Genomic DNA, 27,588 nt, shown 5'->3' with positions numbered 1-27,588 from the left:
TGAAATGGAATGTGGAACGGAATGGAGTGGAATGGAATGCAGAATGGATTGTGGAATGGAAGGGAATGGAATAGAATGGAATGTGGAATAAAACGGAATGGACTTTGGAATGGAATGTGGAATGGAATGTGGAATGGAACGTGTAATGGAATGTGGAATTGAGTGTGGAATCGAAAGTGGCATGGAATGTGGAATGGAATGGAATGGAATGTGGAATGGAATGCGGAATGCAATGTGGAATGGAACGGAATGGAATGTGGAATGAAATGTGGAAAGGAATACGGAATGGAAAGCAATGGAAAGTGTGAAGGAATGTGAAATGGAATGTGGAATGGAACGTGGAATGTAATGGAAAGGGACGTGGAATGGAACGTGGAAAAGAATGGATTGGAACGTGGAATGGAATGGAATGCAACGTTGAATGGAACGTGGAATGGAACATGGGATAGAACGTGGAATGGGATGTGAAATGCAATCTGCAAAGAAAAGTTGAATGGAATGGAAAGGAATGGGGAATTGAAGGTGGAATGGAATTCAATGGAACGTGGAATGGAACGTAGAAAGGAATGTGAAATGGAACGTAGAATGGAATGTGGAAAGGAATCCGGAAGGGAATGTGGAATAAAATGGAATGGAATGGAATGGAATGGAATGTGGAATGCAACGTGCAATGTATCATGGAATTGAATGTGGAATTCATCATGGAATGGAAGGTGAAATGGAATGTGGAATAAAATATGGAATGGAACGTGAGATTTAATGGAATGGAATGTTGAATGGAATGTGGAATGGAATGGAATGAGTAATGGAATGAGGAATGGAATATGAAATGGAATGTGGAATGTAATGGAACGCAGTGTGGAAAGGCATCTGGAAAGGAAAGTGGAATGGAATGTAATGGATTGTGCAATGGAACGTAGAATGGAATGTGGAATGGAATGTGGAATTGAAAATGGAATAGAACGAGGAATGTAACGTGGAATGGACTGGAATGGAAAGTGGAAAGTAATGGAATAGAACTTGGAATGCAATGTAGAATGAACGGTGGAATAGTAGGTAGAATTGAACGCGAAATGAAATGGAAAGGAATGTGGAATGGAATGGAATGGAATCTGGAATGGAAATTAATTGAACGTGGAATGGGACGTGGAATGGAACACAGAATTCAACGTGGAATGGATGAAGGAATGGAATTTGGAATGCAATGGAAGGGAAAGTGGAATGGAATGGAATGGAATCTGGAATGGATCATGGAATGGAAAGTGGAATGCAATGGAATGGAATGTGCAATGGAATGGAATGGAATGTGGAATGGAAAGGAATGCAATGTGGAATGGAACATGGAATGGAACGAGGAATGCAATGGAATGCAACGTGGAATGGAAAGTGGAATGGAATGGAATGGAACATCGAATGCAAGGTAGAATGGAATGTGGAATGGAAAGTGGAATGGAACATTGAATGGAATGGAATGGAACGTTGAATGGAATGGAATGGAAGGTGGAATGGAATGTGGAATGCAATGGAATGGAATTTGGAATGGAATGGAATGCAAAGTGGAATAGAAAAGAATGGAACATGGAATGGGACGTGGAATGAAACATCGAATGTGATGTGTAATGGAAAGTGGAATGGAATGTGGAATCTTATGGAATGGAATGGAATGGAATGGAATGGATTGTGGAATGCAATGGAATGGAATTTGGAATGCAATGGAATGGACTGGAATTTGGAATTGAATAGAATGGAATGGAATGGAATGTGGAAAGCAATGGAATGGAATGTGGAATGGAATTGAATGGAATGGAATGTGGAATGGAATGGAAAGGAATGGAATGGAATGGAATGTGGATTTAATGAAATGGAATGTGGAATGGAATAGATTGGAATCTGGAATGCAAGGGAATGGAATGTGGAATGGAATGTGGAATGGAATGTGGAATGGATTATTTAATGGAATGGAATTGAATGTGGAATGAAATGGAATGGAATGTGGAATGCAAAGGGATGGGCTGGAATTTGCAATTGAATGGAATCGAATGGAATGCAGTGCAGAATGCAATGGAATGGAATGTGGAATGCAATGGAATGGAATGGAATGGAATGGAATCCAAAGGAATGGAATGTGGAATAAAATGGAATGCAATGGAATGGAATGTGGGTTTGAATGGAAAGGAAACTGGAATGGAATGGATTGGAATATGGAATGCAAAGGAATGGAACGTGGAATGGAATGTCGAATGGAATGTGGAATGGATGGTTTAATGGAACAGAATGGAATGTGGAATAGAATGGAATGGAATGGCATGTGGAATGCAATGTGGAAGGGAATGTTGAATGGAATGCAACAAATTGTGCAAAGAAATGTGGATGGGAATGGAATGGAATGTGCAATGGAATGGACTGGAATGTGGAATGGAATGTGGAATGGAATGGAACGGACTGGATTGAAACGTGGAATGCCATGTGAATTGGAATGCAGTGGAATGTAGAATGGAAAGTGGAAAGAAATGCAATGATATGAAAATGGAATGTGGAATGGAATCTGGAATGGAATTTGTAATGGACTGTGGAATGGAATGTGGAATGGAATGTGTTATAGAATGGAATGGAATGGAATGTGGAATAGATTGAGAATTGGAATGCAATGCAAAGTGGAATTTAATCTGGAATGAAATGCAGTGGAATGAGAATGTAATGTTTAATGTAATGTGGAATGGAATGTCGAACGGAATGTGGAATGGAAAGTGGAATAGAATGGAATGGAATGTGGAATCAAACATGGAATGAAATCTAATGGAACGTGGACAGGAAAGTGGAATGGAATGTGGAATGGAATGGAAGGGAATGTGGAATGGAATGGAATGGAATGTGGAATGGGATGTGGAATGGAATAGGATGGAATGTGGAATGGAATGTGGAATGGAATGGAATGTGGAATGGAATGTGGAATTCAATGTGGACAGGAACGTGGAAAGGAAAGTGGAATGGAATGTGGAATGCAATGTGGAATGGAATGGAATGAAATGTGGAATGAAACGTGGATTGGAATGGAAAGGAATGTGGAATGGAATAAAATGGAATGTGGAATGGAATTTAATGGAAATTTGTATGGAACGTGTATTAGAATGGAATGGAATGGAATGGAATTGAATGTGGAATGTAATGGAAAGGAATTTGGAATGGAATATGGAATGGAATGCAATGGAATGTGGAATGGAATGTTTAATAGAATGTGGAATGGAATGTGGAATGTAATGCAATGAAATGCGGAATGAAACATGGATGGCAATGGAATGGAAAGTGGAATGGAATGATATGGACTGCGGAATGGAACGTGGAATGGAATGAGTAATAGAATGTGGAATGGAATGGAATGGATTGGAATGGAATGTGGAATGACATGTGAGTTGGAATGCAGAACGAAAAGCAATGGAATGTGGAACGAAATTCAATGGAAAGAGAATGGAAAATGCCATGGAAAGTGGAATGGAATGTGGAATGGACTGCCCAATGGACTGCAGCATGCAAAGTGGAATGGAATGGAAAGGATTGGAATGTGGAATCGAATGTGGAATGGAATGGAATGGAATGTGGAATGGAATGTGAATTGGAATGTAATGGAAAGTGGAATGGAATGTGTAATGAAATTCAATGGAATGAGAAAGGATTGTTGAATGGAATGTGGAATGCAATATGGAAAGGAATAGAATGGATTGTGGAATGAAATCTGGAATGCAATGGAATGGAAAGTGGAATGGAAAGTGGAATGGAATGTGGAATGGAATGGAATGGAAACTGGAATGGAATGTGGAATGGTATGTAATGGAATGTAGAATGGAATGTGGAATGAAATGTGGAATGGAACACAATGGAATGAGGAATGGAATGTGGAATGGAATATGGAAAGGAAAGCAATGGAAAGTGTGAAGGAATGTGAAATGGAATGTGGAATGGAACGTGGAATGTAATGGAAAGGGACGTGGAATAGAACGTGGAAATAATGGAATGGAACGTGGAATGGAATGGAATGCAATCTGGAATGGAATGAAAAGCAATGTGGAATGGAATGTGGAATAGAATGTTGAAAGGAAAGCGGAATTTAATGGAATGGAATGTGGAATGGTACGGAATGGAATTTGGAAAGGAATGTGGAATGAAATGCAATGGAATGGGGAATGGAAAGGAATGGAATGTGGAATGGAACGCAATGGTATGTGGAATGGAATGTGGAATGGAGTGCAGACTGGAAAGTGGAATGGAACGGAATGTGGAATGGAATGTTCATTCAAAAGTGGAATGGAATGGAATGGATTGTGTAATGGAATGTGTGATTGAATGGAAAATACGGTGGAATGGAATGTGGAATGGAATGTGAATGGAATGGAATGGAATGTGGCATGCAATGTGAAATCGAATGTCGAATAGAATGGAATGGAATGTAGAATGGAATCTCAAATGTAATGTGGAATGGAACGTGAAATGGAATGTGGAATGGAATGTGGAATGGATTGTGGAAAGAATCGTGGAATGGAATGTGGAATAGAATGGAATGGATTGTGTAATGGAATGTGGAATGGAATGCAATGGAGTGTGGAATGCAATGTGGAATGGAACGGAATGTAATGTGGAATGGAATGTAGAATGCAAAGAGGAATGGAAAGTGAAAAGGAATGTCGAAAGGAATGGACTGTGGAATGGAAAGTAGTGGAATTCGGAATGGAATGTGGAATGGACTTTAATGGAATGTGGAATGGAAAGTGGAATGAATTGTGGAATGGATTGTAGAATGAAAGGTGGAATGCATCGTGGGATTGAATGGAATAGAACTGGCAATAGAATGTGGAATGGAATGGAAGGGAATGCGGAATGGAAAGTGGAGTGGAAAGGAATGGGATGTGGAAGGGAATGGAATGCAATGTGGAATGGAATATGGAATGGAAAGGAATGTACTGTGGAGTGGAATGTGGAATGGAATGTGGAATAGATAGTGGAATGGAATGGAATGGAATGTGGAATGGAATGTGGATTGGAACAGAATGGAATGTGGAATGGAATGTGGAATTGAGTGTGGAATGGAACGTGGAATGGAATGGAATGGAATGTGTAATGGAACGTGTAATGGAACGTGGAATGGAATGCAATGGAAAGTGGAATGGAAAGTAGAATGGAATGGAATGGAATGTGGAATGGAATGTGAAATGGAATGTGGAATGGAAAGTGAAATGGAATGGGGAAAGGAATGGAATGGAGTGTGGAATGGAATGTGGAATGGAGTGTGTTATGGAATGGAATGGAATGCTGAATGGAATGTGGAATGGACTTTAATGGATTGTGGAATGGAAAGCTGAGTGGAATGTGGGTTGGATTGTGGAATGCATCGTGGAATTGAATGGAATGGAATGTGGAATGGAACATGAAATGGAAAGGAATGGAACATGGAATGTAACGTGGACTACAACATGGAATGGATTGTGGAATTGAATGTGGCATGGAATGTGGAATTGAAAGTGGAATGGAACGGAATGGAATGTGGAATTGAATGTGGAATGGAACGTCGAATGGAATGGAGTGCTATGTGGAATGAAACGTGAAATGGAATAGAATGGAATGGAATGGAATGTGGAAAGGAATGGACTGGAATGTGGAATGAAATGTGTAATGGCATGGAATGGAATGTGGAAGGGATTGTGTAACGGAATGTGGAAAGTAATGTGGAATTGAATGGAATAAAATATGAAATGAAACGTGGATTTGGATGGAATGGAATGCGGAATGGAATGGACTGGAAAGTGGAATGGAATGTGGAAAAGAACTTAATGGATAGTGGAATGGAACGTGGTATGGAATGAAATGTAATAGAATGGAATGTGGAATGGAATGGAATGGAATGTGGAACGGAAAGGAACGGAACGTGGAATGGAGTGTGGAATGGAATGAGGAATGGAATCTTTAATGGACTGGAAAGCAATGTGGAATGGAATGGAATGTGGAATAGAATGCAATGGAATGGAAAGTGGAATGGAATGTGGAAAGTAATGTCGAATTGAATGGAATGGAATGAGGAATCTAATGAAATGTTATGTGGAATGGAATGGAGTGGATTGTGGAATGGAATGGAAGGTTGGATGGAATTGAATGGAATGTGGATTTGAATGCAATGGAATGTGGAATGGAATGTGGAATGGAATGGAATCGAATGTGGAATGGATTGCAATGGAATGGTATGGAATGTGGAAAGGAATGGAATGGATTACGTAATGTCATGTGGAATGGAACGTAGAATGGAACGTGCAATGGAATGTGAAATGCAATGGAAAGGGATGTGGAATGGAGTGTGGAATGCAATTGGATGGAATGTGGAACGGAAAGAAATGGAATGTGGAAAGGAATGGAATGCTATGGAATGTGGAATGGAAAGGAATTTAATGAAATGGAATGTGGAATGAAATGGAATGGAATTTGGAATGGAACAGAACAGAATGTGGAATGGAATGAAATGGAATGTGGAATAGAAGGGAATGGAAAGGAATGTGGAATGAAATGTAATGGAATGGACTGGAATTCGGAATGGAATGCAAAGAATTGTGAAATGCAATGGAATGGAATGGAAAGTGGAATGGAATGGAATGGAATGTGGAATAGAATGGAATGGAATGTTGATTGAAATGTGGAATGGAATGGAAAGGAATGTGGAATGGAATGTGGAATGGAATGTGGAATGGAATGTGGAATGGAATGGAATGGAATGTGGAATGCAATGTGGAATGGAATGTGAAATGGAATGAAAAGGAACATGGAACATAATGGAATGGAACATGGAATGCAATGGAATGGAACGTGGAAAGGAACGTTGAGTAGATCTTGAAATGGAATGTGGAGTGGAACGTGGAATGGAACGTGTACTGGAATAGAATTGAAAGTGGAATGGAATGTGGAATGGAATAGAGAGGATTGTGGAATGGAATTTGGAATGGAATGTGGAATGAAATGGAATGAGGAATGGAATGTGGAACAGAATGGAATAGAATGTGCAAAGGAAAGAAAAAGGAATGTGGAATGGAATGTGGACTGGAATGTGAAATAGAATGTGGAATGGAATGTGGAATGGAAGGGCATGGAATGTTGAATGGAATGGAATGGAATAGAATGCAAAATGAAATGGAATGTCGAATGGAATGTGAAATGGAATGTGGAATGGAGTGCGAATCGGAATGAAAAGGAACGCGGAATGGAATGGAATGGAACACGGAATGCAATGGAATGGGAAGTTTAATGCAACGTGGAATGGAACACGTTATTCAACATGGAATTGAACGTGGAATGGAATATGGAGGGAATGTGGAATGGAATGGAATGGAATGTGGAACAGAATGTGGAATGCAATGGAAAGGACCGTGGAATGGAATGAGGAATGGAATGGAATGGAATGTGGAAAGGCATGTGGAATTTAAAGTGGAATGGAATGTGGAATAGAAACGAATGGAATGTGGAATGGAATGTGTAGAGTAATGGAATGGAAAGTGGAAGGGAATAGGGGATGCAATGGAATGGAATGTGGAATGGAATTTTGGAATGGAAAGTTGAATGGACTGGAATGGAATGTGGAATGGAATATGGAGTGGAATGGAATGGATTGTGGAATGGATAGAAATGGAATGAGGAATGGAATGTGGAACCGAATGGAATGGAATATGGAATGGAATGTCGAATGGAATGTCAAATGTAATGGAATGGAATGTGAAATGGAATGTTGAATGGAAAGTGCAATGGAATGGAATGGAACATGCAATGAATAGTGGAATGGAACGCAGAATGGACTGCGGAATGGAAAATGGAATGGAATGGAATGTGGAATGGAATAGAATGGAATGTGGAATGGAATGTGGAATGGAATAGAATGCAATGTGGAATGGAATGTGGAATGGCATGGAATAGAATGTGGACTGGAATGTGGAATGGAATGTGGAATAGAATGGAATAGAACGTGGAATAGAATAGAATGGAATGGAATTTGGAATGGAATGTGGAAAGGAATGGAATGTGGAATGTAATGTGGAATGGAATGAGGAATAGAATGGAATGGAATGTGGACTGGAATGGAATGGAATGTGGAATGGAATGGAAAGTGAAGTGGAATGTGGACTGGAATGTGAAATGGAATTTGGAATGCAATGTGTACGGGAATGTGGAATAGAGTGAAATGAAACGTGGAAAGGAATGGAATGCTATGTGGCATAGAATAGAATAGAAAGTGGAATGGACCGTGGATTAGAACGTGGAATGGAAAGTGGAAAATAATTTGGAATTCAATGGGATAGAATATGGAATGGAATGTTGAATTGAATTGAAAGGAATGTGTATTGGAATGTGGAATGGAACGGAATGTAATGTGGAATTTAATGTGGAATGGAACGTGTACTGGAATGTGGAATTGAATGTGAAATGGAATGAAATGGAATGAGGAGCGGAATGCGGAATGGAACGTGGAATGGAACGTGGAATGGAATGTGTAATGGAATTTGTTATGGAATGGAATGGAATATGGAAGGGAACGTGGAGAAGAATGGAATGGAATAAGGAATGGAATGTGGAATGGAATATGAATGGAATGAGGAATTTAATGTGGAATGGAAATTGGAATGGAAAGGAATGTAATGTGGAATGGAATGTGGAATGGAAAGTGTAGTGGAAAGTGGAATGTAATGGAAAGGTGTGTGGAATGGAAAGTGAAATGGAATGGAATGGAACGTGGAATGGAACGTGGTATGTAACATTTAATGGAACGCGGAATGGAATGCTTAATGTAACGGAATGGAAAGTGGAATGGAATGTGGAATGGAATGGAATGGAATGTGGAATGGAATCTGGAATGGAATGGAATGGAATGTGGAATAGAATATGAAATTGAAAGTGTAATGGAATGAGGAATGGAATGTGGAATGGAATTTGGAAGGGAAGCTGGAATGGAATGGAATGTGGAATGGAAGGGAACCGAATGTGGAATGGAATGTGGAATGGAATGTGGAAAGGAATGGAATGGATTGTGGAATGGAATAGAATGCAGTGATATAGAATGTGAAATAGAATGTGGAATGGAATGTGGAATTGAATGTGGAATGGAATGGAATGGTTTGTGGAATGGAATGGAATGGAATGTGGAATGTACTGTGGAATTGAATTGAATGGAATGTGGAATGTTCTGTGGAATTGAATGTAATGTAATGTGGAATGGAATGGAATGGAATGTGGAATGTAAGGAAAGGAATGTGGAATTGAATGTGGAAAGGAATGTGGAATTGAATGTGGAATGGAATGGAAAGGAATGATGATTAGAATGTGGAGTGCAGTGGAATGGAAAGCAGATTGGAAAGGAATGGAATGGAATGTGGAAAGGAATGGAATGGAATTTGGAATTGAATGTGGAGTGGAATGGAATGGAATCTGGAACAGAAGGCGGAATGCAATGGAATGGAATGTGGAATGCAATGGTATGGAACGTGGAAAGGAATGGAATGCAATGTGGAATGGAGTGGAATGGAACATGGATTGGAACGTGGAATGGAATGTGGAATGTGGAATTTAACGTGGAATGGACAGGACTGGAAGGTGGAATGGAATGTGGAATGGAATGGAACGGAATGGAATGTGGAATGCATTGGAATGGAATGTGGAATGTATTGGAATGGAATGGAATGTGGAATGAAACGGAATGGAATGGAATGGAATGAGGAATGGAACGCGGAATGGAAAGTGCAGTGGAATGTGGAACGGAATGTGGAATGAAGTGTGGCATGGAATGGAATGCAATGTGGAATGGAAAGTGGAATGAAACGTGGAATGGAATGGAATAGAAGTTGGAAAGGAATACGGAATGGAATGTGGAATGCAATGGAATGGAATGTGAAAAGCATTATAATCGAATGTTGAATGATTTGTCGAATGGAATGTGGAATGGAAAGTGGAATGGAATGGAATGGAATGGAAAGTGGAATGCAATGGAATGGAATGTGGAATGGAATGGAATTTAATGTGGAATGAAATTTGCATTGTAATGGAATGTGGAATGGAATGCGGAATGGAGTGGAATGGAATGTGGAATGGAATGTGGACTGCAATTTGGAATGGAATGTGGAATGGAATGGAATGGAATGTGGAATGGAAAGTGGAATGGAATGGAATGGAATGTGGAAGGGAATGTGGAAATGAATGTGGAATGGAATGTGGAATGGAATGGAATGGAATGTGGAATGGAATGGAATGGAATGTGGCCTGGAATGTGGAATAGAATGTGGAGTGGAATCTGGAATGCAATGTGGAGTGGCATGTGGAATTCAAAGGAATGGATCATGGAATGGAATGTGGAATGGAATATGGAATGAAACGTGTTATATAACGGAAAGGAATGTGGAATGGAACGCGGAATGGAATGTGGAATGGAATGAAATTGAATGTGGAATGGAACGTGGAGTGGAAAGTCGAATGAAACGTGGAATCGAATGGAATGGAATGTGGAATGGAATATGGAAAAGAACATGTTATGGAATGTGGAATAGAACGGAATGGAAAGTGGATTGGAATGTGAAATGGAACGTGGAATGAAATGGAATGGAATGTGAAATGGAATGTGAAATGGAATGTGGAATGGAATGGAATGGAATGTGGCATGTAATTTTGAATGGAATGCAATGGAATGTGGAGTAGAATGTGGAATGGAATGGAATGGATTGCGGAATGGAATGGAATGTGGAATGTATTGGAATGGAATGGAATGTGGAATGAAACGGAATGGAATGGAATGGAATGAGGAATGGAACGTGGAATGGAAAGTGCAATGGAATGTGGAACGGAATGTGGAATGAAGTGTGGCATGGAATGGAATGGAATGTGGAATGGAAAGTGGAATGAAACGTGGAATGGAATGGAATAGAAGTTGGAAAGGAATACGGAATGGAATGTGGAATGCAATGGAATGGAATGTGGAAAGCATTATAATCGAATATTGAATGAATTGTGGAATGGAATGTGGAATGGAATGGAATGGAATGGAATGTGGAATGCAATGGAATGGAATGTGGAATGGAATGGAATTTAATGTGGAATGGAATTTGCATTGCAATGGAATGTGGAATGGAATGCGGAATGGAGTGGAATGGAAGGTGGAATGGAATGTGGAATGCAATGTGGAATGGAATGTGGAATGGAATGGAATGGAATGTGGAATGGAAAGTGGAATGGAATGTAATGGAATGTGGAAGGGAATGAGGAAATGAATGTGGAATGGAATGTGGAATGGAATGGAATGGAATGTGGAATGGAATGTGGAATGGAATGGAATGGAATGTGGCCTGGAATGTGGAATAGAATGTGGAATGGAATCTGGAATGCAATGTGCAGTGGCATGTGGAATTCAAAGGAATGGATGATGGAATGGAATGTGGAATGGAATATGGAATGAAACGTGTTATATAACGGAAAGGAATGTGGAATGGAACGCGGAATGGAATGTGGAATGGAATGAAATTGAATGTGGAATGGAACGTGGAGTGGAAAGACGAATGAAACGTGGAATCGAATGGAATGGAATGTGGAATGGAATATGGAAAGGAACATGTTATGGAATGTGGAATAGAACGGAATGGAAAGTGGATTGGAATGTGAAATGGAACGTGGAATGAAATGGAATGGAATGTGAAATGGAATGTGGAATGGAATGGAATGGAATGTGGCATGGAATTTTGAATGGAATGGAATGGAATGTGGAGTAGAATGTGGAATGGAATGGAATGGATTGCGGAATGGAATGAATGCAATGGTAAGGAATATGGAATGAAATGGAATGGCACATGAAATGGAATGTGGAATGGAATGTGGAATAGAACATGGAATTTAAGTTGGAATGAAATGGAATGGAAAGTGTAATGGAAACTGGAATGGAATGTGGAATGGAATGTGGAATGGAATGTAGTAGGGAAATGAATGGAATGTTGAATGGAATGGAATGGAATGTTGAATGGAATGGAATTGAATGGAATATGTAATTGAATGTGCAATGGAATGGAATGGAATGAGGAATAGAATGAGGAATGAAATGGAATGGAATACAGAATGGAATGAAATGGAAAGGAATGCGGAATGGAATGGAATTGAACGTGGAATGGAATGTGGAATTGAATGTGGAATGGAATGTGGAATGAAATGCAATGGATTGTGGAATGGAATGGAATGGTATGAAATGTGGAATGGAATGGATTGGAATGTGGAATGGAATGAGATGGAATATGGAATGGAAGGGAATGGATTGTGGAATGGAATGGAATGGAATGTGATGGAATGTGGAATGGAATGGAATGGAATGGAGTGGAATGTGAAATGGAATGCCACAGAATGTGGAATGGAAAGGAATGGACTGTGGAATGGAACATGAAATGGAATGTGGAATGGAACGTGAAATTGTATGTGGAATATAATGGATTGTAATGTGGAAAGCATTGTGGAATGAATTGTGGAATGGAATGGAACGTGGAAGGGAAAGTGGAATGGAATGTGGAATGGAACGTGGAATGCAATGTGGAAAATAATTTGGCATGTAAAAGAATGGAATGTGGAAAGGAATGGAATGGAATGTGGAATGGAGTGGAATGGAATGTGGAAAGGAAAGTAGAATAGAATGGAATGGAATCTGGAATAGAATCTGGTATGGAATGGAATGAAATACGGAATGGAATGGAATGGTATGTATGGAATGAGGAATGGAATGCAATGGAATAAGGCATGGAATGTGGAATTCAATAGATTGGAACGCGGAATGGAGCGCGGAATGGAATGTAGAATGGAAAGTGGAAGGGAATGGAAAGGAATATGGAATGGAAGGGAATGGATGCGGAATGGAATGATGAATGCAATGGAATTGAATATGGCATCTAATTAAATGGAAGGTGGAAGTCAAAGTAATGGTGTGTGGAATGGAAGGGAATGGTATGGAATGTGGAATGGAGTTAAATAGAATGGAAAGGAATGTGGAATGGAATGGAATATAATGTGGAATGGAATGGAATATCGAAACGAATGGAATGTGGAATGGTTTGGAATGGAAAGTGGAATTGAATGGAATGGAATGTGGAATGGTTTGGAATGGAAAGTGCAATGGAATGGATTGGAATGTGGAATGGAATGTGGAATGGAGTGGAATGGAATGTGGAGTGGAATGTGGAATGGAATGGATTGGAATGCGGAATGGAATTTGGAATGGAATATGGAATTGAATGGAATGGAAAGTGGAATGGACTGTGCAAAGGAATGTGGAATGGAAGGTGGAATGCAACTTGAAATGGAATGGAAAGTAATGTGGAATGGAAAGTGGAATGGAATGCGGAATGGAACGTTTAATGGAATGTGGAATGTAGTGTGCAATGGAAAGGAATGGAAGGTGGAATGGAATGAAATGGAATGTGGGATGGAATGGAATGGAACGGAATAAGGAATACAATCTGGAATGAAATGGAATGGAACACGGAATGGAATGGAATGGTGTGGAATGTGGAATGGAATGGAATGGAATCTGGAATGGAATGTGGAATGGAATGTGAGAGAACATGTAATGGAATGGAATGGAATGATATGGAATGTGGAATGGAATGGAGTGGAATGTGGAATGGAATGGAATGGAATTTGTAAGGGAATGGAATGGAATTTGTAATGGAGGGGAATGGATGTGGAATGGAATGTGGAATAGAATGGATTGGAATGTGGAATGAAATTCAATAGACTATGGAATGGAAAGGAATGGAATGTGGATTGGAAGGGATTGGTTTGGAATGTGGAATGGAATGCAATGTAATGCAATGGAATGTGGAATGGAATGGAATGGAATGCGGAATGGAATGGAATGTGGAAAGGAATGGAATGGATTGTGGAATGGAATGTGGAATGGAATGGAATGCTATGTGGAATCGAATGTGGAATGGAACGAGGAAAGGAATGGAGAGAAATGGAGAATGGAATGTGGAATGGAATGGAATGGAAAGTGGAATGGAATGGAATGTAATTGAAAGTGAAATGGAATGCGGAATCGAATGTGGAATGGAATGGAATGGAATGCAATGGAATGCGAAATGGAATGCAAAATGGAATGCGAAATGGAACGTGAAAAGGAATGGAATGGAAGGTGGAATGGAAATTGGAATGCAACGTGGAATAGAATGTGGAATGTAATGTGTAATGGAATGGAATAAAATGTGGAATGGAATGAGGAATGGAATGGAATGGAATATTGAATTGACCGTGGAATGGAATGGAATGGAAGTTGGAATGGAAGGGAATGAAACGTAAAACGGAATGTGGAATGGAACGTGGAGTGCAATGTGCAATGGAATGTGGAATGGAGAGGAATGGAATGTGGAATGGAATGGAATGGAATTTGGAATGCAATGTGGAACGGAACGTGGAATGGCAAGTAGAATGGAACACGCAATGGAACGTGGAATGGAATGTGCACTGAAATGTGGTGTGGAATGCAATTGAATGTGGAATGGAATGTGGAATGGAATGGAATGGAACGTGGAATGGAATGGAATGGAGTGTGGAATGTAAAGGAATGGAACGCTTAATGTAATAGAATAGTATGGAATTTGGAATAGAATGGAATGGAATGTGGAAGGGAATGGGGAATGGAATGCAATCTGTAATGGAATGGAAAGGAATGTGGAATGGAATGTTGAATGAGGAATGTAATGCAATGGAAAGTCAATGGAATGGAAAGGAATGCAAAGTGGAAGGGAATATAGAATGGAATGTGGAATGGAATGTGGAAGACAAAGTGGAATGGAATGGAATGGAATGGAATGTGGAATGGAATGTGGAATGGAATGGAATTGAATGTGGAATAGAATGGAATGGAATGGTATGTGGAATGGAATTTGGAATGGAGTGGAAAGGAATGTGGAATGGAATGGAATGGGAAGTGGAATGCATTGAAGTGGAATGGAATACGAAAAGGAATGTGAAATGGAATCCGAAATGGAATGTGGAATGGAATGTGGAATGGAATGAAATGGAATGTGGAAAGCAAAGGAGTGGAACGTGGAATGGAATGGAGTGGAACGTCAAAAGGAAAGTGGAATGGAATGTGGAATGGAACGTGGACAGGAATGTGGAATGGAATGGAATGGAACATGGAATGGAAAGGAAGGGAATGGGGAGTGGAATGGAAATTAAGGGAATGTGGAATGGAAAGTGGAATAAAATGGAATGGAAAGTGGAAGGGAAAGGAAGGGAAAGTTGAGTAGGAAGGAAGGGAATATGGATCAGAATGCGGAATGGAATTTCAATGGAAAGTGGAATGGAAAAGAAGGGAATGTGGAATGGAATGTGGAATGGAATGGAATGGATTGTGGTATGGAAAGGAACGTGGAGTGGAATGGAATGGAATGGATTGTGGTATGCAAAGGAAAGTGCAATGGAATGGAATGGAATGTGGATTGGAATGGAATGGAATGTGGAATGGAATGGAAAGGAATGGAATGGAATCCGAAATAGAACGCGAAGTGGAATGCGGAATGGAATGTGGAATCGAATGTGGAATGGAATGGAATGGAATGCAATGGAATGCAAAATGGAATGCGAATTGGAATGTGGAATGGAATGGAATGGAATGTGGAATGCAATGGAATGGCACATGGAAAGGAATGTGGAATGGAATGTGGCATTGAATCTGGAATGGAATGGAAAGAAATGTAGAATGGAATGGAATGGAATGAGGAATAGAATGCAATGGAAAGGAATGTGGAATGGAATGGAATGGAATTTGGAATGGAAAGTGGAATGGAATGGAATGGAATATGGAATGGACTGTGGAATTGAATGGAATGGAATATGGAAAGGAATGTAATGTAATATGTAATGGAATGTGGAAAGGAATGTAGAATGGAACGTGGAATGGAACATGGAATTGAATGTGGAAAGAAATGGAAAGGGATGTGCAATATAACGTGGAATGCAATGGAATATAATGCAGAACGGAAATTAATAGAATTTGGAAATGAATGGAATGCTACAGAATGTGGAATGGAATGGGATGGAATGACATGGAATGTGGAATGGAATGGAATGGAATATGGAATGGAACGGAATGGAATGTGGAATGGAATGAAATTCAATGTGGAATAGAATGGAATAGAACGGAATGTGGAATGAAATGGAATGGAATGGAATGGAATGCGGTATTGAATGGAATGAAATATGGAATGCAACGGAATGCAATGGAAAGTGCAATGGAATGGAATGGAATGTGGAATAGAATGGAATGGAATGTGGATTGGAATGTGGAATGCAATGGAATGGAATGTGGAATGGAAACTGGAATGCAACAGAACGGAATGTGTAATGGAATGTGTAATGGAATGTGGAATGGAATGGAATGGAATGTGGAATGGATTGTGGAATGCAATGTGGAATGTGACGGAATGTAATGTGGAATGGAAAGTGGAATGGAAAGATGAAAGGAATGGAATGGAATGTGGAATGGAATGTGTAATGGAATGGAATGTAACGGGGAATGGAAAGTGGAATGGAAAGTGGAACGGAACATGGAATGGAAAGGAATTGAATGGAATGGAATGTACAATGGAAGGGAATGGAATGTGGAATGGAATGTGGAATGGAATGGAATGCAATGGATTGTGGAATGTGATAGAATGGAATGTGGAATGGAAAGAATGGAAAGCGGAATGGAATGGAATGAAATGGAATGTCGAATGGAATGGAATGGTATGGAATGTGGAATGGAATGGAATGGAATGGAATGGAATGGAATGTGGAAAGAATGGAATGGAATGTGGAATGAAATGGAATGGAATGTGTAATGGAATGGAATGGAATGTGGAATGTAATGGAATGCAAAGGAATCTAATGGAATGGAATGTGAAATAAAATGTGGAATGAATGGATTGTTGAATGGAATGTGAAAGGGAATGTGAAATTCAATGTGGAATGGAATGTGAAACGGAGTGAAAATAAACTGGAATGTAATGGAATGGAACACGGAATGCAATGGAATGGAACGCGGAATGGAACGTAGAATGGATCATGGGCTGGAACGTGGAATGGAATGTGGAGTGAATGTGGAATGGAAAGGAATTGATTGTGGAATGAAATATGGAATGTAATGTAATAGACTGTGGAATGGAATGAGGAATGGAACGGAATGGCATGTGGAATGGCATGTGGAATGTAATTTGGAATGGAATGTGGAATAGAACGGAATGGAATGGGGAATGGAATGTGGAATGGATCGTTGAATTGAAAGTGGAGTTGAATGGAATGGAAAGTGGAATGGAATGTGGAATGGAATGGAATGGAATGTGGAATGGAATTTGGAATGGTATGTGGAATGGAATGGAATGGAATGTGGAAAGAAATGTAGAGTGGAATGCAATGGAATGTGGAATGAAATGAAATGGAACGAGGAATGGAATGTGGAACGGAATAGAATGGAATGTGAAATGCAATGTGGAATGTAATGTGTAATGGAATGGAACGGAATGTGCATTCAATAGTGGAATGCAACGCAGATTGGAACGTGGAATGGAATTTGGCATGGAATGGAATGGAATGAGGAATTGAATGGAATGGAATAGAAAGTAAAATGGAATGTGGAATGGAATGTGAAACGAAATGTAGAATGGAATGCGAAACGGAGTGAAAAGCAACATGGACTGGAATGGAATGGAACATGGAATGCAATAGAATGGAGAGTGGAATGGAACAGGGAATGGAATATGCGACGCAATGTGGAATGTAACCAGGAGGGAATATGGAATGGAATGGAATGGAATGGAATGTGGAATGGAATGTGGAATGGAATGGAAAGGACTGTGGAATGGATTGAGGAATGGAACGGAAAGGAATGTGGAATGACATCTGGAATGGAATGTGGAATGTAATGTGGAATAGAACAAAACGGAATGTGGAAGGGAACGTGGAGTGGAATGGAATGGAACGTTGAAGTGAATGCGAAATGGAATGGAATGGAATGTGGAATGGAATGTGGAATGGAATTTGGAATGGAATGTGGAATGGAATGGAAAGGAATGTGGAGTGGAATGTCGACTGGAATGGAATGGAATGTGGAATGGAATGATATGGAATGAGGAATGGAACCGGGAACGGAATGCCATGGATTATGGAATGTAATGTGGAAATGAAGGTGGAATGGAATGTGGAAAGAATGTGGGATGGAATGGAATGGAATGTGAAATGGAGTGGAATGCAATGTGGAATGATATGTGGAATGGAAAGGAATGGAATGTGGAAATGAATTTGGAAAGGAAGGTGGAAAGGAACGGAATAGAATCTGAAATGGAATGTGGAATGGTGTGTGGAATGCAATGTGGAACAGAATGTGCTATGGAATGTGGAAAGGAATGTGAAAGGAATGTGGAATCGAACGGAATGGAATGTGAAATGGAATGGAATGGAATGAGAAATGGAATGTGAAATGGATTGGAATGGAATGTGGAATGGAATGTGGAAACTAATGTGGAATGGAATGGAATATACTGTGGAGTGGAAATGAATGGAATATAGGGTGGTATGTAATGGAATAGAAGATGGTATGGAATGGAATCGAACGTGGAAGAGAATGTGAAATGGAATGTAGAAAGTAATTGAATGTAATGTGGAATGGAATGGAATGGAATGTGGAATAAAATGAAATGGAATGGAATGTGGAATAGAATGGAATGGAATTGAATGAAATATTGAACCTAATGGAATAGAATGTGCTACGCAATGTAGTGGAACGGAATGTGAAATTGAATGGAATGTAATGTGGAATGGAATGGAATGGAATGTGGAATGGAATGGAATGGAATGTGGAATGGAATGGAATGAAATGTGGAATGGAATGGAATTGAATGGAATGTGAAACGGAATGGAAAGTGGAATGGAATGGAATGTTGATTGCAATGGAATGGAATGCGTAATGGAATGGAATGGAATGGAATGGAAAGTGAAACGGAATGTGGAATGGAATGTGAAATTTATTGTGGAATGGAATGTGAAATTGAAACTGGATTGGAATGGAATGGAACGTGGAATGGAATGGAATAGAAAGTGGAATGGAATGAGGAATGGAATGGAATGGAATGTCGTTGGAATGTGGAATGGATAGTGGAATGAAATGAGGAATGTAATGCGTAATGGAACGTAATGGAATGTAGAATAGAATGTGGAATGTAATGTGGTGTAATGAGGAATGGAAAGTGGAATGGAAAATGGAAGGGAATGGAATGGAACGTAGAATGGAATGTGAAATGGAATGAAACGTGGAATGAAATGGAATGGAATGCGGACTAGAATGTGCAATGGAAAGTGGAGTGCAATGGAATGGAATGTGGATTGGAATGTGGAGTGGAATGGAATGGAATGTGGAATGGAATGCAATGGAATGTGGAATGGAATGAGGAATGAAATGGAAAGTGGAATGGAATGGAATGGAACGTGTAATGGAACGTTGAGCGGAATGTGGAATGGAATCTGGATAGAAACGGAATGGAATGCGGAATGGAATGTAGAGTGGAATGGAATGGAATGTGGCATGGAATGCATTGGAATGTTGAATGGAATGGAAGGGAATAGAATGGAATATGGAATGGAAAGGAATGGAATGTGGAATGGAATGTTGAATGCAAAGTATAATGGAATGCAATGGAATGTGGAATGGAACGTGGAATGGAATGGAATGGAACATGGAGTGGAACATGGAATGGAACGTGGAAGGGAACGTGGAATGAAATGAAAAGAGAAATGGTATGTATGGGTATTTGGAATGGAATGTGAAATGGAATGTTGAATGGAATGTTGAATGGAATGGAAAGGAATGTGGAATGGATTGTGGAATGGAATGTATAATGGAATGTAGAAGGGAACATGGAATGGAACGGAACGGGAGGTGGAATGGATCATGGAATGGAATGGAACGGAAGGTGGAATGGAATGGGGAATAGAATGTGGAATGGAATGTGGAATGGAATGGAATGGAATGTGGAATTTAATGTGCAATGGAATGGAATGGAATGTGGAATGAATTATGGGATAGAATGTGGAATGGAATGTGGAATGGAATAGAATGGAATGTGGAATGGGATGGATTGGATTGTGTAAAGGAACGTGGAATAGAATTTGAAATGGAATATGGAGTGGAACGTGGAATGGAACTTGGAATTGAATGTAGAATAGAACGTGGAATGGAACGTGCAATGCCATGGAATGGAATGTGGAATGTAATGTGCAATGGAATGAATAGGTATGTAGAAAGGAATGTGTAACAGATTGAGCAATAGTATGGAATGGAATGTGGAATGAAATGGGGATTGTAACGTAATGGAACGTGGAATGGAATAGAAGGTGGAATGGAATGTAGGCTGGAATTCAATGGGATGTGGAATGGAATGTGGACTGGAATAGAATGGAATGTGGAATGGAATGCTATGGAATGTGGAATGGAATTGAATGAAATGGAATTGAACGTGGAATGGAATGTGATATGGAATGTGGAATGGAACGTGGAATGGAATGTGGAATGGAATGTTGAATGGAAAGTTATGGGATGTAGAAATGAATGTAAAGTAATGTGGAATAGAATGGAATGGAATGCGGAATGGAAAGTGGAATGGAACTCAATGGAATGTGGAATGGATTGCGGAATGGAATGTGGAATGGAATGTTTAAGGGAATGTAATGGAATATGGAATGGAATGGAATTTACTGGTATGGAATGCGGAATGGAATGAAATGTAATGTGGATAGGAATGTAGAATGGAAGGCAATGGAACGTAGAATGGAAACTGGAATTGAACGTGGAATGGAACATGGAAGGGAACGAAGAATGGAACATGGAATGATATGTGGAATGGAATGGAATGGAATGCGGAATGGAAGGGAATGGAATGGAATGGAATGTGAAATGGAATGGAATGGAATGTGTAATGGAATTAATGGAATATGGAATGGAATGGAAAGGTATGGAAACTGTAATGGAATGGATTGGAATGGAATGTCAAATGGAATGTACTGGAATATGTAATAGAATGGAATGGAAAGTGAAGTGGAATTGAAAGGAATGTGGAATGGAATGGAAAGAAATGTGGATTTGTATGGAACAGAATGTGGAATGAAACGGAATGGAATGGAATGGAATATGGAATTGAATCGAATGGAATTTGGAATGGAATGCAACAGAATGCGGAATGGAATGCCACTGAACGTGGAATGGAATGTGGAATGCAATGGAATGGAAAGAAAAAGCAATTGAAAAGAATGGAATGTGGAATGTAATGGAATGGAATGTGGAATGGATTGGAATAGAAAGTGGAATGGAATGCGGAATGGAACGGAATCAAATGTGGAATGAATTGGAATGGAAAGCAGAATAGAATGTGGAATGGAATGTTTAGTGGAATGTGGAATGGAATGGAATGGAATGTGAAATAAAGTGGAAGGGAACGCAATTTAATGCGGAATGGTAAGAAATGGAATCTGGAATGCAAAGGAATACAATGAAATGTGGAATTCAATGGAATGGAAGGTGGAATGGAATGCAATGGAATGTAGAATGGAATAGAATGGAACGTGGAAAGGAATCTGGAATGGAATGTGGAATGGAATCTCGAATGGAATGGAATAGAATGAAGAATAGAATGCAATGGAAAGGTATGTGGAATGGAATGTGGAATGTAATGTGGAATGCAATGGAATGGAATGTGGAATGGAACGGGAGGTTGGATGGAATGGAACGGAATGTGAATTGGATTGGAACGGAATGTGGAGTGGAATGCGGAATATAATGGAATGGAATGTGGAATGGAATGGAATGGAATTTGGAATGGAATGAGGAATGGAATGAAATGGAATATGGAATGGAATGTGGAATGTAATGGAATGGAATGTGGAATGGAATGCAATGGAATGGTATGGAATGTGGAAAGGAATGAAATGTAATATGTAATGGAATGTGGAATGGAACTTAGGATGGAATGTGGAAAGGAACGTGGAATGGAACATGGAAAGGAATGTGTAAAGAAATTGAAAGGGATGTGCAGTATAATGAGGAATGCAATGGAATGTAATGCGGAACGGAAATTAATAGAATGTGGAAATGAATGGAATGCTATGGAATGTGAATGGAATGGAAGGGAATGAACTGGAATATGGAATGGAATGGAATGGAGTATGGAATGGATCGAAATGGAATGTGGAAGGGAATGAAATTCAATGTGGAATAGAATTGAATGGAATGGAATGTGGAATGGAATGGAATGGAATGGAATGAGGAATTGAATTTAATGAAATGTGGAATGCAATGGAATGCTATGGAACGTAGAATGGAATGGTATGTGGAATAGAATGGAAAGGAATGTGGATTGGAATGTGTAATGCAATGGAATGGAATGGGGAATGGAAAGTGGAATGCAACAGAATGGAATGTGGAATGGAATCTGCAATGGAATGTGGAAATGAATGGAATGGAATGTGGAAAGGATTGTGGAATGCAATTTTGAATGTAGCGGAATGTAATGAGGAATGGAAAGTGGAATGGTAAGTGGAATGGAATGGAATGGAATGTGGAAAGGAATATGTGTAATGGAATGGAATGGAATGAGGAAAGGAAAGTGGAATGGAATATGGAATGGAAAGGAATGGAATGGAATGGAATGTACAATGGAAAGGAACGGAATGTGGAATGGAATGTGGAATGGAATGGAATGCAATGGAATGTGGAATGTAATAGAATGGAATGTGGAATGGAAAGAATGGAATGTGGAATGGAATGGAATGGTATGTAATGCGGAAAGGAATGGAATGGTATGGAATGTGGAATGGAATGGAATGGTATGGAATGTGGAAGGGAATGGAAAGGAATGGAATGGAATGTGGAAAAGATTGGAATGGAATGTGGAATTAAATGGAATGGAATGTGGAATGGAAAGGAATGGAATGTGGAATGGAATGGAATGGAACGTAAAATGGAAAGGAATGGAATGTGAAATGGAATGTGGAATGGAATGGAAGGTGGAAAGGAATGTGAAAGGGAATGTGAAATGCTATGTGGAATGGAATGTGAAACGGAGTGAAAAGGAACGTGGAATCGAATGGAATGGAACACGGAATGCAATGGAATGGAACGTGGAATGGAACGTGGAATGGAACTTGGAATGGGACGTGGAATGTAATGTGGGGTGAATGTGGAAAGGAAAGGAATTGAATGTGGAATGAAATGTGGAATGTAATGTAATGGACTGTGGAATGGAATGAGGAATGGAATGGAATGGAATGTGGAATGACATGTGGAATGAAATGTGGAATAGAATGTGCAATAGAACGGAATGGAATGTGGAATGGAATGTGGAATTGAACGTGGAGTGGAATGGAATGGAACGTGGAAAACAATGCGGAATGGAATGGAATAGAATTTGGAATGGAATTTGGAGTGGAATGTGGAATGGAATGGAAAGGAATGTGGAATGAAATGTAGATTGGAATGGAATGGTATGTGGAATGGAATGAAATGGAATGAGAAATGGAACGTGCAACGGAATAGAATGGAATGTGAAATGGAATGTGTAATGGAATGTGTAATGGAATGGAATGGAATGTGCATTGAAAAGTGGAGTGGAACGTGGAATGGAACGTGGAATGGAATGTGGAATGGAATGGAATGGAATGTGGAATGGAATGGAATGGAAAGAAAAATGGAATGTGGAATGGAATGTGAAATGAAATGTGGAAAGGAATGTGAATCGGAATAAAAAGGAACGTGAACTGGAATGGAATGGAATATGGAATGCAATAGAATGGAAAGTGGAATGGAATGAGGAATGGAACATGTAATCGAACGTGGAATGGAATGTGCAATGGAATGGAAAGGACTGTGGAATGGATTGAGGAATGGAATGGAAAGGAATGTGGAATGGCATGTGGAATGGAATGTGGAATGCAATGTGTGATGGAATGTGGAATAGAAAGAAATGGAAAGTGGAAGGGAAAGTGGAGTGGAATGGAATGGAAAGTTGAAGAGAATGCGAAATGGAATGGAATGGAATGTGGAATGGAATTTGGAATGGAATAGAAAGGAATGTGGAGTGGAATGTGGAGTGGAATGGAATGTAGTGTGGAATGGAATGAAATAGAATGAGGATTGGAATCGGGAATGGAATGCCATTGATTATGGAATGTAATGTGGAATTGAATGAGGAATGGAATGTGGAAAAAATGTGGATGGAATGGAATGGAATGTGAAATGGAATGGGATGCAAAGTGGAATGATATGTGGAATGGAATGGAATGGAATGTGGAATTGAATGTGGAAAGGAATGTGGAATGGAACGGAATGGAATGTGAAATGGAATGTGGAATGGGGTGTGGAATGAAATGTGGAACAGAATGTGCTATGGAATGTGGAAAGTAATGTGAAAGCAATGTGGAATGGAACGGAATGGAAAGTGAAATGGAATGGAATGGAATGTGCAATGGAATGTGAAATGGAATGGAATGAAATGTGGAATGGAATGTGGAAACGAATGTGGAATGGAATGCAATATGGTGTGGTATGTAATGGAATAGAATATGGAATGGAATGGAATCGAACGTGGAAGAGAATGTGAAATGGAATATGGAAAGTAATTGAATGGAATGTGGAATGGAATGGAATGGAATGTAGAAAAAAATGAAATGGAATGGAATGTGGAATAGAATGGAATGGAATTGAATGGAATGTGGAATCTAATGGAATGGAAAGTGGATTGCAATGTAATGGAATGGAATGTGAAATTGAATGGAATGTAATGTGGAATGGAATGGAATGGAATGTGGAATGGAATTGAATGCAATGTGGAATGGAGTGGGATGGAATGGAATGGAATGTGAAACGGAATGGAACGTGGAATGGAATGGAATGTTAATTGCAATGGAATGGAATGTGAAATTGAATGGTATGGAATGGAATGGAAAGTGAAACGGAATGTGGAACTGAATGTGAAATGGATTGTGGAATGGAATGTGAAATTGCAAGTGGATTGGAATGAAATGGATCGTGGAATGGAATGGAATGGAATGTGGAATGGAATGAGGAATGGAAAGGAATGGAATATCGTTGGAATGTGGAATGGAATGTGGTATGGATAGTGGAGTGAAATGAGGAATGGAATGTGTAATGGAACATAATGGAATGTGGAATTGAATGTGGAATGCAATGTGGAATGGAAAGTGGAATGGAAAATGGAAGGGACTGGAATGGAACGTGGAATGGAATGTGGAATGGAATGGAACGTGGAATGGAATGTAATGGAATGTGGAATGGAATGTGCAATCGAATTCGGAGTGGAATGTAATGGAATCTGGAATGGAATGTGGAGTGTAATTGAATGAAATGTGGAATGGAATGCAATGGAATGAGGAATGGAATGAGGAATGGAATGGAATGCAATGTGGAATGGAATGTGGAGTGCAATGGAATGGCATGTGGAATGGAATGTGGAATGGGAATGTTGAATAGTATGTGGAATGGAATGGAATTTAATGTGGAATGGAACGTGGAATCGAATGGAATGTTGAATATTATGTGCAATGGAATGGAATTTAATGTAGAATGGAACGTGGAATGGAATGGAATGGAAAGTGGAATGGAACGTGGAATGGAACGTAGCATGGAACGTTGAATGGAATGTGGAATGGAACGTGGAATCAAATGTGCAGTGGTATGTGGAATGGAACACGGAATGACATGGAATGGAAGGTGGAATGGAACGTCGAATTGATTGGAACGGAAAGTGGAATAGAACGTGGGGTGGAATGTGGAAAGGAAGGTGGAATGGAATGCAATAGAACGTGGAACGGAACGTGGAATGGAATGTCGATTGGAAAGGAATAGAAAATGGAATGAAATGGAATGGAATGTGGAATAGAATGTGGAATGGAATGTGGAATGGAAAGTGGAATGGAATGGATTGGAATGTGGAATGGAATGTAATGAAAAGTGAAATAGAATGGAATGGAATGGCATGGAATGCGGAATGGAATGAAGGAGAATGTGGAATGCAATGCAATGGAATGAGATGTGGAATTGAGTGGAAAGGAATGTGGAATGGAATGGAATGAAATGTGGAATGAAATGGAATGACAGGTCAAATGGAACGTGGAATGGAATGGAATGCAATGTGGAGTGAAACGTGGAATGGAATGTGGAATGGAAAGTGGAATGGAACGTAGAATGGAATGGAAAGCATCGTGGAATAGAATGGAATGGAAAGTGGAATGCAATGTGGAATTGAATGTTAAATGGGACATGGAATGGAATGGAATGCAACTTGGAATGGAATGTGGAATGGAGTAAGGAATGTAATGCAATGGAATGTGGAATGGAAAGTGGAATGGAACGTGGAATAGATTAGAAAGGAAAGTGGAATGCAATGGAATGGAAAGTGGAAAGGAATGTAATGGAAATGTGTATGGAATGTGGAATGGAACGGAATGCTCAATGGAATGTTTAATGGAAAGGAATGCTGAATGGAAAGTGGAATGGAATGGAATCGAATGGAATGTAGAATGGTATGTGGAATGGAATGTGGAATGTAATGTGGAATGTAATGTGGAATGCAATGTGGAATGGAATGAAATGGAAAATGGAATGGAAAGTGGAATGGAATGGAATGGAAAGGAATGTGGAATGGAATGGAATGGAATGTGGAATGGAATGTGGAATGGAACATGGAATCGAATGGAATGGAAAGTGGAATGGAATGTATAATTTAATGGAATGGAATGTGGAATGGAATGGAATGGAACGTGCAATGGAAACTGAAATGGAACGTGGAATGTAATGTGTAATGGAACGTGGATTGCAATGTGGAAAGGAACGTGGAATGGAACATGGAATGGAAAGTCTAATGGAATGTGGAATGGAATGGGAATGGAATGTGGAATGGAATCGATTGTGGAATGGAATTTAGTTTGGAATGGAATGTAATGAAATTTGCAATGGAATGGAATGGAATTTGGAATGGAAAGGAATGGAGTGTGGAATGGAATAGAATATCGAATAGAGTGGAATTGAAAGGTATCTGGAATGGAATGGAATGGAAAGGAATGGAATGGAAGTTGGAGTGGAATGGAATGAAACTTTTAATGGAACATGGAATGGAACATGTAAAGGAAGGTGGAATGGAATGTGGAAAGGAATGTGGAAAGCAATGGAATGGAACGTGGAATGAAATGTGGAGCAGAATGGAATGGAATGTGGAATGGGATGCAATGGTTTGTGGAATGGAATGTGGAATGGAATGGAATGTGCAATGGAATGGAATGCAATATGGCATGGAACGTAGAATGTAATGGAATGGGACGTGGAAGGAACGTCTAACGGATAGTGGAAGGGAACGTGGAATGGAACGGAATGTAACGTGGAATGCAATGTGGAATGGAATATGGAATGGAACGTGGAATGGAGTGGAATCGAATGTGGAATGGAATGTGAAATGGAATGGAATGAAATGTATTACACAATATGGAACGGAATGGAAAGGAACGTGGAAT

The sequence above is a fragment of the Pongo pygmaeus genome, chromosome 23 (genome assembly GCF_028885625.2).
Source record: "Pongo pygmaeus isolate AG05252 chromosome 23, NHGRI_mPonPyg2-v2.0_pri, whole genome shotgun sequence".
Lineage (NCBI taxonomy): Eukaryota > Metazoa > Chordata > Mammalia > Primates > Hominidae > Pongo > Pongo pygmaeus.
The sequence above is the reverse complement of the archived record's forward strand: the minus strand, read 5'-3'. Positions refer to the sequence as shown.